The 15960-nt window shown below is 43.3% G+C and overlaps 1 protein-coding gene and 1 non-coding gene across 3 annotated transcripts in view; both read right to left on the bottom strand.

Moving 5' to 3' along the window:
- Positions 1-15960, bottom strand: part of LOC104934194 (nuclear receptor ROR-alpha) — a 74238-nt gene that overhangs the window by 32621 nt on the left and 25657 nt on the right. The window lies entirely within an intron of this gene.
- trnav-uac (transfer RNA valine (anticodon UAC)) lies at positions 9104-9176 on the bottom strand. The gene has a single exon. It is a non-coding gene; the product is annotated as a tRNA-Val (tRNA).

Here is a 15960-nt window from a genome sequence, read left to right as displayed (position 1 = left end):
GTTCTTAGCTCAGGTTTAGCTCAATCTCGTTACGTGTGTTAGCTCATGTAGCTCAGTCTGTTAGCTGCTGTTAGTCAGTTAGCTCAGTCTGTTTAGCTGCTGTTAGCTCATGTTAGCTCAGTTTGTTTAGCTGCTGTTAGCTCATGTTAGCTCAAGTCTGTTAGCTGCTTGTAGCCATGTTAGCTCAGTTTGTTAGCTGCTGTTAGCTCATGTTAGCTCAGGTCTGTTTAGCTGCTGTTAGCTACTGTTAGCTCAGTATGTTAGCTTTGTTAGCTCATGTTAGCTCAGTCCTGTTAGCTCTGCTGTTAGCTCATGTGTAGCTCGGTCTCTGTTAGCTGCTTGTTAGCCTCATGTTAGCCTCAGGCTGTTAGCTGTTTTGTTAGATCAGGTTAGCTCAGTTTGTAGCTGCTGTTAGCTCATGTTAGCTCGGTCTGTTAGCCGGGCTGCCGGACTGTGAGCCAGAGCACAGAGGAAGTGTTAATGTTTGTACACAGGCGTTTTGGACCACCGGGGGAGGAAGAAGAAAGAAGAAGAAGAAGAGGTTTACAGCATCAGCAGCTTCTACGGCATGATGGCAGAGGAGAAGAGAGTGAAGAGGACGCTGACGGAGGAAGCTAAGAAGAGAAAAGGAGAGAGTGAGCGAGCAAGAAGCCGTTGGCGTGGCTTCAACAGGTTCCATCCATAGTGTATGCATCACGTCTGCTTTACACGCAGAAGGTCCTGGGTTCAATCCCAGTGGGAACCCAGAACGGTTTGTTTGAAGTTAAAATGTTGACCACATGAGCCCTAACCCTTTGTCGGTTCTGTCAAACTGCAGACGTTTACTGGTTGTCTGTTACATGTTGTGTTGTGGCTGAAGCAGCTCTCCTCCCGCAGAGCTAATGAATATGCTGATCTGGCCTAGATTCCTGATGAAGCCTCGTAGGTGCCCTGATGACGCCTATTTACATGTTGGTGAATATGAAGCGTGTGGCGGGGCGCATCGTGTTGTGCGCAGGCAGGATTAATTTTTGGAGGCAGTCAAGGGCGCGCAGATAAACGACATCACAGAGCTAACATAAGCTAACAGCAGCTAACAGACTGAGCTAACAGCAGCTAACAGACTGAGCTAACATGAGCTAACAGCAGCTACAGCTGTCAGCAGTTTACTTCACTGTCCATCATAAACTCTGTAAATCACAGAGAGTTGAGGCGGAGCAGCCGGAGGACATCAGAGGGAAAACCTCAGATGCAACAAGTTTGTCACACAATGATGTTGAGTCTAATCTATCATCATCCACCCTGCTCCTCCTCCTGCTCCTCCTCCTGCTCCTGCTCCTCCTCCTGCTCCTCCTCCTCCTCCTCCGTGTCACAGCAGATCACACACTGACACACTGACCCAGAACCTGCAGCTCCCTGCTCAAGTATTCAGAGCTTCAGTGAGGAGAGACGCTGCTGACTGCTGGTCTGTCATCAACCGTCTGCTCACAGACGACAACAGAGGACGTAGCAGCATTCAAATGTCGTCCAGCAGCACATCGGAGAACAAAGGAGAGAATTTCATGTTTTCATTTCTTCCAAATTCATGAAAAATACATAAAGAAAATTGAACACATGGAACAAAATGGACTGAAACACTAAAGCTGTGACAGGACGAGCATGCTGCTGCTGACCACAAAGACTCCTGAAGGTCCAGCTTTGACGACCAGCAGTCACCGCACTCCCTCTCCTCATTCACCTTCTATGCTGCTCGACCACAGCCGTCTCTCAAAAACACCAAGCAAGTTTCACAGCAACAGGACCTATGATGAATATTACAATGTGAAATATGTCATGCAGTCACAGAGGTCATATGTTCAAAGTCCAAAGTTCCAGGGAAATGGGAAAGTTACCACAGTGTCTGGGTCTGTCTGTCTCCAGAACCAGACAGAAACAAACCAACAGAACACACCTGTCAACAGACAGGGTCACAGAAATATCATCGGTTACCATGCAGGGTTGCAAAATTCTGGAAATTTTCTATGTCGGAAACTTTCCATGGGAATTAACAGGAATAAACCAGAAATGTATATAACTGAAGGTTGGCCCTTTAACAGGGAACTAAACAACCAGTCGACTCTGGATGGAATCAAAATGAACAACATGTTTTTATCTAACGGAATATTCCACATCAGTCCACCTTTAGTCTGCAGAAACATTTTCTATGAGCTCACTGAACTGTTCAGATAGATGGATAGATAGATAGATAGATAGATAGACAGATAGATAGATAGATAGATAGATAGATAGATAGATAGATAGATAGAGAACAAACTATACATAAAATATATTGTACAGAGGTCTATACAGCAAATTGTTGAACACAAAGGAGGTACACACCTGTGTTAACGAGGTACACACCTGTGTTAACGAGGTACACACCTGTATTAACAAGGTACACACCTGTGTTAACGAGGCGGTCTAAATAAGTAAATTCCGATGTATTATTTTATTTAGGTACTTCCAGTGGATTCATATTTGTTTACATGTTTTCAGGATGTGACCGTGTGGAGAAGGTGGAGTGATATTGTTAGTGATCTGAGCACTTTCTAAACGTCTAGCTGACCAATCAGATTGCTCGGTCGGACCTGCTTGTTGTATAATATAATAATAATGAGAACACAGCACACTCTGTTTTTGATTGATCAGCTTTCACTGGGATGATCGAGCGCCATCTTCAAGTTTTCCAATGACCACAGTGCAGTCGTGTGTCTGGACACTTTAACAGAACAACACGTCCAGAGTCTGGGTCACCGAGACAGAAACAGAGAGGTGACTGATAAAACGTGATGCGTTCACTGTCCTAGGATTAAGTAGGAGCTCAGCTGTGTTTCTTCCTTCAGCGTCCTCGAGGCTCAGCAAATGTTTCTCCCCCCCATCCATCAGAGCCCGGAGGGATCCACTCACCACGTCGCCTGCTTCTTCTTCTTCTTGTTAATGCCTCCTCTCTCCTCCAGGACGTCCAGCCCGGCTCCAACCCTACAGGGAGGCAGCTTCTATGTGTTTCCTTATGTTGCTGCCGTCTGCTCAGCTCAACTGATGAATTATGGATGAGAGCAGGACGCCACAAACAGCCCAGAGCTGAGGGCTTCACTACAAATACACTGAACCCAGCGCTTCTGTTGTAGTTCTGATGCTTCGTCCACGTCAAAGGATTAATATAATATTAATGTTGAACGCAAAAATAAACTGAGACAACGACCAAGAAAAAAACAAACCAACAACAGTTTCTGCATCAATTAACATTAAAATGTTTCACACAGACGTCATTCGTGGACGAAGACGTAGAGTTTGTTGAGGATGAACAATGAGAAGATCTTCGACTCTTCACTTTCTTTAAAGACTTTGAAGTGTTTTGTCTTCGTCTTTTGTGGACGTGGACGTGAAATCATTGAGTAGGAAGTTCTTTTCTCCTTGACGAGGAGGAAAACAATCATGAAATGTTTTATCCTAATGTGACATTTCACTCAGCTCCCCGTGCACTTTTCCCTGGTTTGATATCAGGAGGTCTTTGATTTATTTTTGTTTCAAAAGAACTTCAGAGGTTTCCACCTCAAACCGCAGAGTTTTTCAGAAGTGAAGAACGGTGACAGCTCACAGCTGGCACTCTTCAATGATCTGAACTCAAACCGCAGAGATCAACCAAACCAACGCTCACATGTTGGAGGACGACCCGAGGAGGTTCAGCTCTTCTCTTCTCAAACTGCTGAAGTGGGTTTGAAAAATGGGTCGAGAACATGAACGTCGTCATTTTGCGTCGTGTTATTTCGATGTAGATAGATCTTCAAGTCTTCTTGGATTTGATCGGTGAACTGTCATCTTCAATCCTCTCAACTGTTTGGGTTCAAGTCTGGAGACCAGAGAGGATGATGGAGTTTGGGAGGACCAGTGACGTCGTAGGACAACAACTAACTAACTAACGACAACTAAGACAGACAGAGTCCGTCAGAGAGAGAGGGGGTGGAGCTTTATAGTCTCAACCACCTGCACAGGTGATTCCAACTATCATCAGTGTCTCTTCAGGTACCTGCTGCAGTGAGGGAACACATGCAAACAAACCAAGGAACGGACAAAACTGTAAACATGTTTATTTCTGCTGTGAAGTTGGACATTTGGACATGGGGACTTATGGAGACTGACTCACTTCTGGAGCCAGCCTCAGGTGGACGTTAGAGGAACTGCAGGTTGTGGCACTTCCTGTGTTCACTTCTGTACATTGAACATGTTTGAATTGAAGCTGGATATGAACATAACTTGTTTCTTTTTGTCTGAAGCTCGGTCAGAATAAAACTGAATCCTCCAGGCTGCAGCAGGAACAACCTGCGCTGTCAAAACCGACGTCTGAAAATCTCTGAAAGACATAAAACAGCAAAGATGGAGAGAACCCGCCTCCCTCAGAGTCTCAGCAGAGATTACAGCTCCGGCGTCTCATAATTGTTCAGAGCGAGCGGCCCCTCGTACCAATTATAGCGCATTAGCAGCCGCCGCTAAAGTCATTTCATCGGTGCTCATCAGGGAGCTCAAAACAAAAAGAAAGAAGAGAAAAGAGAAGCCACCTTCCTCTCGCTCGCAGCAGGAGGATTTAAGATGGAGGAGATAAAAAGAGATTTACGGATTAGACGCAGAGATGTGAGTGAACTCCTGGTGACTCGTTTGAAATGACAAGAGGAAGTGAGAAACTGCTGCTGAAGGTTGGTTTGAATACACCACAACAGAAAGAAGGAAACACGTCAGCACAGAGTTCATCTCGCAGAAAGAACTCTGGACCAAGTTTGAACACAGATTTAGAAAACTGAACGACCTTTCACAAGAGAAACTGCTTCCTACATTTCCCATGATGCCACTGTGTCATGAACGCTGACAGTAACACAGAGCGCGATGACCACTACACCATGGAACCGGTTTCTCACTGCCAGCTTCAAACGCCTCATTGAACACACACACACACACACACACACACACACACACACACACACACACACTGTCTAACCACAGTAACGTTCTCACATTAAAATCAGCAGCCAAACTGACACACTGCTGCAGCTGAAGCAGCTCCAGACACTTCACTTCTTCAGGACGTAACAACACCACCAACACCATCAACACCATCAACAACACCACCAACACCATCAACAGCACCACCACCAACACCAACACCATCAACACCATCAACAGCACCATCAACAGCACCACCACCAACACCAACACCATCAACACCATCAACAGCACCACCACCAACAACAACACCACCAACACCATCAACAGCACCACCAAAACCATCAACAGCACCAACACCAACACCATCAACAACACCACCAACACCATCAACAGCACCAACACCAACACCATCAACACCATCAACAACACCAACACCACCAACACCACCAACACCATCAACAACACCACCAACACCATCAACAGCACCACCACCAACAACAACACCATCAACACCATCAACAACACCAACACCACCAACACCATCAACACCACCACCAACACCACCAACACCATCAACAGCACCACCACCAACAACAACACCACCAACACCATCAACAGCACCACTAAAACCACCAACAACAACACCACCAACACCATCAACAGCACCACCAAAACCACCAACAACAACACCACCAACATCAACAACAACAACAACACCATCAACAGCACCACCAGCACCAACAACACCATCAACACCAACAACACCAACACCATCAACAGCACCACCACCAACACCATCAACAACACCACCAACACCATCAACAGCACCACCACCAACACCAACACCAACACCATCAACAGCACCATCACCAACACCAACAACAACACCACCAACACCATCAACAGCACCACCAAAACCACCAACAACAACACCACCAACACCACCAACACCATCAACAGCACCACCAACATCAACAACAACAACAACACCATCAACACCATCAACAGCACCACCAGCACCAACAACAACAACACCATCAACAGCACCACCAAAACCACCAACAACACCAACAACACCATCAACAGCACCACCACCAACACCATCAACAGCACCACCAGCACCAACAACAACAACACCACCAACACCATCAACAGCACCACCAAAACCACCAACAACAACACCACCAACAACACCACCAACACCACCACCACCAAAACCAACACCAACAACAGCACCACCACCAAAACCAACACCAACACCAACAACAGCATCAAGAACAAAAACATCAACACCAGCACCATCAACAACACCACCACCAAAACCAACACCAACAACACCATCAACAGCACCACCACCAAAACCAACACAAACAACAACAACACCACCAAAACCAACACCAACAACACCAACAAAAACAACAACATGACCACCACCAACAACAACATCAACAACAGCAACAACAGCACCAACAACAAAGGCAACAACAGCAACAACACCACCACCAAAACCACCAACAACAACAACACCACCACCAAAACCAACAACAACAACAGCACCACCACCAAGCCATCCAGCGTCATGCTGCTGTGAAGGTGTCTGTGGTCACTAAATCTGCTCTTCAGCCTCAGGAGGTGAACAGCAACATGAACACTGATCTATGTTTGCAGAAAGGAAGCAAAGACACAAAATGATCATTGTTTACGTACATTTACTTTTTGAAGATATTGAACTGGAGTGAAAACTACATCATATATGACATATCGCAGTGCTGTGGATTCTGCTCTGATCTGTGTTTTACTTCGGAGGGAAAAGAAGAGACACAACAAAAAGAAGCAGAGCTTCTACTGAGCTCAGTTAGCGGAGTTATTTCAGCATCCATTAGATCAAATCTGAGACACCGTCCACCTCATCGAGCCAAAGTAATAAAACATCAACAAAGCGTGTCAGATAGATCATGAACACTTCTCAGAGCTTTAACTCAGCAGTCACACCATGTCTGCTTTACACGCAGAAGCTTCTGGGTTCAGCCCCCAGCAGACGTAGAACTTACAGTCAGTCATGTGTTTGTTGGGGACTATTTGCAGCGGCGGATGAATCCAGGACAGTGTGTAAACAAACTACAGTTTGTTCGTGGTGATGGAGGAAGAACAGTGTCTCTCTTTGAACAACAATGCAGCTCTGTGGCACCACAGAAGAAGAAGAAGAGATCTGTCAGTCTGGGATGGGATCACGCACATCACGCCGTCTCCTCTCATGCTTATTAAATATATTAAATAGTTTGAGCCTCTTGGTGCTCCAGTTGGACTTCATACTGAGAGAGAAACATGCTGCTCAGCCTTCTGTGCACCACACACACACACACACACACACACACACACACACACACCATCCCCTTCCCGCCCTCAGGGCCCCCATATGGACCTGATGGATGCGCCTTTTCAAAGCTGCTCGCACAGACGTGAGCACAAGTCGTGGCGCACAGAACCAGAGCTGAGAGAGGAAGGTCTGAGCTCAAATCTGGATCTTTAAACATCCAACAAAAGACCTGAAGAAAACCATGAATGTCTCTGGTCGACTCTTCATGTGACGTCATCTCTGTAGGAACGTTGACCTCGAGGGCAGAACAAGGTTTCTTTAACAACAGACACAATTGATCTTATTTATCTTATTTATTTATAGCGGCTCGGCCACGGCAGCTCGTGTTTTTGTTCCTGGAGCTTGTGTTTCATTATTTGATTGGTCTCACACCATCATGTCACAGGTTCCATAGTGTACAGGTTATCATGTCTGCTTTACACGCAGAAGGTCCTGGGTTCCAGTGGAAGTTGAAGTAGCTTACTGAAGTCATTTCATGGTACTGCTCGTACTGAAGAAACTGAATTTTTCCTCCACCACTGATCTACAAACACCAACAGTCATCGTGTTCTTCTAACATAGCAGATTTCATATTTCATACCTGAAGGATGGAGGAACTGTTTTTAGGGTCACTCGTGTTGCGTTTGAAGTGCACAGGAAACACAGATTACATGAAAGCCTGTGACATGATCTGGCTGCAGCATTGTTCTGAAGATACACACTGATTCATATCTCGGGGCATTTTTATGGTAAACTTCCTGACAAGAGGCGTCGATACTGGGCTCAGCATCCCTGATCTCAGGAGGATAACGTGAACACAACGCTGCTTTTCTCACGTCCTGATAAGTGACAAGTTGGAGGTACTACAGTAGGTGCAGTACTGACAAGATCTATGTGTGTGTGTGTGTGTGTGTGTGTGTGTGTGTGTGTGTGCGCAGGGGCCTCGGGGGTAAACACAGCTCTGTGACAATGCAGTGTGTGTGTATGTGTGTGTGTTATCGCAGTCGAGATGCTGAAGGACTGAAGATGCTCAAACTGTGAACACGTAACAACAAACACGTCAACCTGTCACAAAGCCTCGTCTTTCTCACACAGCGTGTGCACGGCGGCAAACTGTAAACAGAAACAAAACTTATCAAATGTTGAAACTGAGATTGTTTTTAGATTTCAGCCTGCTGCTTGAATACGTGCAGACATCGTCCGGGTGATTTAAGCGAGGCCGTCCCTGAGAAAGACGTCATCTCCATGGCTGAAGATGTAACATGCAAACTAATCATCAACAGTTTTCAGGCAGTTTGTTCCACAGAGCAGGACCAAAGTTACTAAAAACACCTCCACCAGGTCTGGATCTGATTTCAGGTTCAGTTTGATAAAACCATAAGCTGACCGGTTCTTTTGCTGCTAATTCAAAGCACAGACGGAGTAACAGTGTCGGCGCTCTAATTAAACCTCATGGTCTCGTGTGTTATCCCGTATTTAATGATCTGAATGTGCACATCACCTGCAGGAAGTCGTGTCCTCACGAGAGGACGCACTGTTCCTCGAGTCTTATCTTTCATGTACGAGGTTTATCAGTGACCTGCTGATCAGTCATGTTCACCCTGTCACAGACAAATCATGGAACTGTGACTACAGAGCACGGCGGCAATAAACAAATCCTCTGTTTAGTTGGATTTCTAGTTTGCATTGGGGGCTCTGCACATCGCCTCTCAAGGTTGCAAACCTTCAACACAAATGACCGATAACAGGTTGACTCAAGTTGAGTTAAGTCAAATGTGTAACAAACAGTTCTGGCTCCACTGGGGATTGAACCCAGGACCTTCTGCGTGTAAAGCAGACGTGATGACCACTACACTATGGAACCACTTGGACACCAACCCCCACCAGGTCTGCAGCTCTGTGAGGCCGTTTTAGCCTCTTTCGCTCCGTACATCAGCTGCTCAGCGGGAACATGGCAGACATCTTTAAAAACATTCATCACACAGACAAACTCACGTCTCCAATCGTCACTGAAGATGAGACTGTTTATCCTGAGTGTCACTTTAATCTGTGAACTAAAGTCTGCACGTAGATTATCGACCTACAGGAAAGTGTCAAATATTTTAACGTGATATCACTCAAGTGAATCAATCAGTCAGTTTATATTTAGAAAAATGTGTTTCCTAGTCTGTGTGTGTGTGTGTGTGTGTGTGTGTGTGTGTGTGTGTGTGTGTGTGTGTGTGTGTGTGTGTTACATCAGAGTCATTATGTAACACTGACATCTGCTGGGAACACAGTGAGTGATGATGATGGTGATGATGATGATGATGATGATGATGATGATGATGGTGATGATGATGATGATGGTGATGATGGTGATGGTGATGATGATGATGATGATGATGGTGATGGTGATGGTGATGGTGATGATGATGATGATGATGGTGATGGTGATGGTGATGGTGATGATGATGATGATGGTGATGGTGATGGTGATGGTGATGATGATGATGGTGATGGTGATGGTGATGGTGATGATGATGATGATGATGGTGATGGTGATGGTGATGGTGATGATGATGATGATGATGATGATGATGATGATGATGATGATGATGATGATGATGATGATGATGATGATGATGATGATGATGATGATGATGATGATGATGATGATGATGATGATGATGATGATGATGATGATGATGATGATGATGATGATGATGATGATGATGATGATGATGATGATGATGATGATGATGATGATGATGATGATGATGATGATGATGATGATGATGATGATGATGATGATGATGATGATGATGATGATGATGATGATGATGATGATGATGATGATGATGATGATGATGATGATGATGATGATGATGATGATGATGATGATGATGATGATGATGATGATGATGATGATGATGATGATGATGATGATGATGATGATGATGATGATGATGATGATGATGATGATGATGATGATGATGATGATGATGATGATGATGATGATGATGATGATGATGATGATGATGATGATGATGATGATGATGATGATGATGATGATGATGATGATGATGATGATGATGATGATGATGATGATGATGATGATGATGATGATGATGATGATGATGATGATGATGATGATGATGATGATGATGATGATGATGATGATGATGATGATGATGATGATGATGATGATGATGATGATGATGATGATGATGATGATGATGATGATGATGATGATGATGATGATGATGATGATGATGATGATGATGATGATGATGATGATGATGATGATGATGATGATGATGATGATGATGATGATGATGATGATGATGATGATGATGATGATGATGATGATGATGATGATGATGATGATGATGATGATGATGATGATGATGATGATGATGATGATGATGATGATGATGATGATGATGATGATGATGATGATGATGATGATGATGATGATGATGATGATGATGATGATGATGATGATGATGATGATGATGATGATGATGATGATGATGATGATGATGATGATGATGATGATGATGATGATGATGATGATGATGATGATGATGATGATGATGATGATGATGATGATGATGATGATGATGATGATGATGATGATGATGATGATGATGATGATGATGATGATGATGATGATGGTGATGATGATGATGATGATGATGATGATGATGACGATGGTGATGATGATGATGATGGTGATGATGGTGATGATGGCGATGTTGATGATGTTGATGATGATGATGATGATGATGGTGATGATGTTGATGATGATGATGGTGATGATGGTGATGTTGATGATGATGATGATGGTGATGAGCTGCTGTCATGTTCGTTTGTTTACATTAGTTAACGACACTCCGTCCTGACAGTGAACGCACCATTTGAGTGTTTTTAATGAGTTAATTAATGAAAAATTAACAGCACAGTTAAACTGACTGACTCTGTTGATCAAAAAGTCGTCACCGTCATTAAATGTTTATCAATCATGGGACTCTTATTAAATTGTTAATAACGTTAATTTTGTCACACCGTGGTGATGTCAAGCTGGGTTTTTGTTATGTCTTGTCATTTCCTGTTTTATTTTGAAAGTTAACTCTCCTCTCGTTTCTGGTCACTTGCCCTTCCTCATGTGTCACCAGTCTGATTGTCTTCCCTGCCCTGATTGTTTCCACCTGTTCCCCATTTCCCTCATGTGTATATATAGTCTGTGTTTCCCCTTGTCCTGTGCCGAAGTGTCTTCGCTCTCGTTTCGTTGCACCCAAGCCCTTCGATTGCCTCCAAATCCTGTTCCTTGTGTCCATGTTTTGTAAGTTTCATAGTCCTTAGTTCAAGATTAGAAAGAGTTTTTTGTAGCCTGTTTTCATCCTTCGGGATCGTTTTCTGTTTGTTGGTTTCTTTCCTTTTGATAAAGTTTTTTTCATCCTTCGGGATTGATTTTTGTTTCCAGCCAGTTTAGGTGATTAGGCCATAAGATATAGATAGTTCTGTTTCCTCCTCATTTTGAGAGAGTGTTTTTGTTTGGTAAACTTTATTAGATCTTTCCTTCCCATTTTGGTGAAGCGTTTTTCTTTCTAGTTCAGGGTTTTCGTTTTGCCCTAGAGAGTGTAGCAGAGGATTTAGTTAGAGTTAGAGTGCTGCTTAGAGTAGCCATTTTTGTTGTAAATTTTGTAGACTGTGTTCAGCTGCTCGGAACTAATAAAGCTTCTTCGAAACCTGCCTATTCCACGACTGAGTCTGCCGCTTTGTTCTGGGCCTGACAAATTTGTGAGAGTGCTGTGGTGTTTGTATGGAAGATAAATGTGGACCATATAATGTTTGTTATAGTCACATGTTGAGAAAATGTGTGTTATAATAAGAAAAAGACGTTTATGTTATTTATTAGAAATATAGTGGGAGGGGCTGCAACCATATAAGGAGCTTCCTGTGCCCTACAGGTCTCATCGGTTTTCTTTTTGTTGACAATCAGGCGAAATGAATTTAACGTGTATTGAACGGAGCCTCTCTGGCATCCATCTTGTCAATTTTCTGGGGGGCCGTCAGGCTGAGTTTAAGAGCTGTAAACTGGTAGACGATAAGTTAATCCTTTTATCCGCATCCTTGCCGCAGGCCGACCAAAATAAACGCTGAGATGGGAGTTTGGGATGAATCTGGTGAACGAAGCTGTGACAGCACAGACGGAGAGAAAATGAAGATGTGAACCGTGCTTTTATTTGACTGGGAGGTGGAAACGTGAAAACATTTCTGCCTAATAGATCTAATACAGTCAGCTTCTCGACTTACACGTACAGCGTCGTGTTGGATAAAAGATTGAAGCTGGAGGTTACAGCCGCCGGTCTAAAAATGAGCACTGACTAAACGCTTTGAGCAGAGAGTGACTCGATGTCACACTGTTCTCCTCAAACAAGCCAAAAGAAATCAAAGAAAACACTTCAAGCTGGATTTCACGATGACAGTCGAGCTTCTCTCCAGCCCTCACCACGAGAAAGTCGAGGCTCAGCCTCTGCGTGCAGGACAAACTCATGAACTCAGTTCAGGATTTTCTATCGCTCAGTTTCCACTGATGCAGGCGGCCTAAAACACACCTGTGAGTGAGCAGGTGTGACAGGCGTCCATTCATCGTGTCGGTACAGTCGACTCTCACCTGAGCAGCAGCAGAGCGGCTGAATAAATCACCGTGGCGTCTCCGGGCACTCGGGAGCTAAAAACAGGACAGCAGAGACGAGAGGGAGGCCGGCTCGCTCGTCCCCGTGGACCATCGAGAAGCATCTGAAATATCTCTGCTGCAGCGCTGCTGGGCCGACTCACCAACAAGGACCCAAAGTTTTTACTGCTGCGCCAACAAATGACTCAGAACACAGAAAAATGAGTTATCTGACGGTTTGTTTGTTAAACTCTGTCCTCACAACATGATTTCTGCAGTCCAGGTGAAAATGTTTTCACATCTACTCTCTCATTTACTGCTCCTAAAGACAGCAATGACACCATGTAGCGTCTTTTAAAATGATCTACAAACATCTAAACGTCTTGTCGATGTGCAAGTGCCGAGTGTGAGAAGACATTCAGGGTCACAGTTGGTGGATCATGAACAAATAAGCTGCTGGTGTAGACAGCCACATCAAAGGTGGAGTCTGCACAGACCAAACTAACTACACTACTACAACTACAAATGAATCAGTCGATATAAACCGAAACATGCTAAATAAAGTCCTGACCTTTGTGCTGTAGATAGTTTAAGTTGTCGTCAACAACCAGAACCAGAAATATACATCACTACATTGATGTCTATGATTTTATTTTGGCGGGTTTCCACCCAGTCAGGTTGTGTTGTGAGGGAGATCCTGACCCAGCGTGCAGAGTTCACCATCACATCATCTCCATCAGTGAACAGAGGCACTGACCCGGCTCTCTCTGCCCAGACAGAGGCTGTTTACTGGGGGAGAGTTTAATGAAGAGTCGGGCTGAGCGGGTCGACGTGACTTTAACTCATAAACTGAACTGATGTTTGTCCAGATACAGGAAATATCTGACTTGTGACTGTCAGTGACTCTGGGCGGTTATCAATGATGGGTGACGTTATTCAGTGCAGAGCGAAGTCAGTGAATAATACTAAGTTACTCACCAGCCAGCAAAATACTTAAACTCACAGTGAAAACAAGCTTTTCCAGGTTTGACCCGTTTAATATTAAAGTCAGAACTTGGACTTGACATTGTTCAGCCGCCACATTTTGACACAGTCAGACTGATGATGTTATTTCTCGCTAATAACTCACAAATGTTTCCCTGTTTAATTACCGCTGCACGCCGGGAGCCACGCAGATTGATGCTCTTGGCCTAAAAACAGTATTGTTAGCTGATGACCAATGTGTGGTAGTATATATAGAGACGGGTGGGGGTGTTAGTGTTAGGGGGTTGTCATTAATATCTCCCCAGGCTCGGGCCCCTCAGACCCGGAGCGGAGCAGCAGCAGGAGCTCCAGTACATCTTTATCTTCCACGACCGAGCCGCAGCTCGCCAGGCCAGGTGAGAATCCATCATGGCTATTATTACCTGAGGCTCCGCACTGCATCCATCACACACACACACACACACACACACACACACACACACACACACACACACACGCCTTCCTACATTACCACCAGTGGACTCTAATTTTACACAAACCAAGTGTGGACCTCTGTTTCTGGTCCACACTTATCTTTGAAAGTCCTCTTGTAAAATATGGCCGGAATTGACTGTTAATTATTTATTGTAGAAAGAAAAATAGAAATAATAATGAATAATAAATAAATGTTACGTTCTCCCAAGAAAGGTTGAATACCTGCAGCAGCTGCATGAAGAAGAGCCACCTCTGTTAGCCGTGCAGCTAGTCTTACTACACAAACCTGATGCATGGCACAGAAAATGAGTTACCCATGAATGTATGCCAAACGTAGAGAAATCAAGTAGGTCAACCAAGCTTGAGCTCTGAGAATATCCTCTACAGCTGTTTTTTACTTATTTAAAACACAATGATTAGAACCGAGCTGAATTCATTTCTTTACATTTAAGATCAAAACTCAAAATGAAACCTCTGACACACGTGAAGCAGCGACGCAGAGGCGCGTTGACTCTTGACTCTACAAATATTTCCCGGGAAATCATAAATGCAAGTTTGCAAAACAACACGCAACACGCAGTAATAAATTTATATACGACGAGTGGCCACTTCATTAGGTACACTTGTACAATCCAGTGCAGCTTTTATACACTCAAATACATTTTTACAGTTACATAGATAATTTCCATGAATTACATGGTTTTGATATAAATTAAAAACATTTATAATAAGATTTTAGGTACTAATCAACCGTCAAATGATTACATGCATTTTTACACAAGTTAGGCTTTGATTAATATTAACTGCATAAACCTGTGCTTGATACTAGCACTGCGTTTTATTATACTACTACATAAATACTTGCTTCACATTAAGTTTTATACATATTTTATATTAAAAACTATGTAAATCAATGAAGTGCATAAGTCCTGCAGTGTATTCGTAAATTAATAGTTCAGTTTTTGTTGACACTGTCAGAGAAGTATTAATTTAACTGTTGTGTTTACTACTGAGTGGCGTTAAACTGGACTGCATATATTGAGCAACATTTAGATACATGAGTGAGAGGTCCCATAATATGAGGAAACATTTCCTGTACTGCGACAGCACGCACTATGACCTCCCATAAAATAAACGCTGGTGACCTATAAATATAGAAATATTTTTATTTATATTTATTTATTTATATTTATTATCTAGAATTCAATTCGTGTCAAAACTTTATTTCTGCTACATGTGTAATTTCTTTAAAATGTTTTGGAGTTTCATCCTGTGCTTTACATCTAATTTGTTCTGAATAACTTAACTTGGACAGTTTGAAGTTGTTTAAGGATCTTGAGAGTTCATTTTAAACTCATTTATTAGTTAATGATCAGATATTTCTTTCTCGAATCAGGACTGTTCACCGTGCTGCTGGGATCTGTCTTTAATCTAAAGGACTCATCAGTTCTGCACTTTTGTTCTTTTGTTCATCTAAATCATCATTTCAAACTAAAACGCTGCGTGTGGTAACATTCTGTTTTCATTACTC

The sequence above is a fragment of the Larimichthys crocea genome, chromosome XXIII (assembly GCF_000972845.2).
Source record: "Larimichthys crocea isolate SSNF chromosome XXIII, L_crocea_2.0, whole genome shotgun sequence".
Lineage (NCBI taxonomy): Eukaryota > Metazoa > Chordata > Actinopteri > Sciaenidae > Larimichthys > Larimichthys crocea.
The sequence above is the reverse complement of the archived record's forward strand: the minus strand, read 5'-3'. Positions and strand labels throughout refer to the sequence as shown.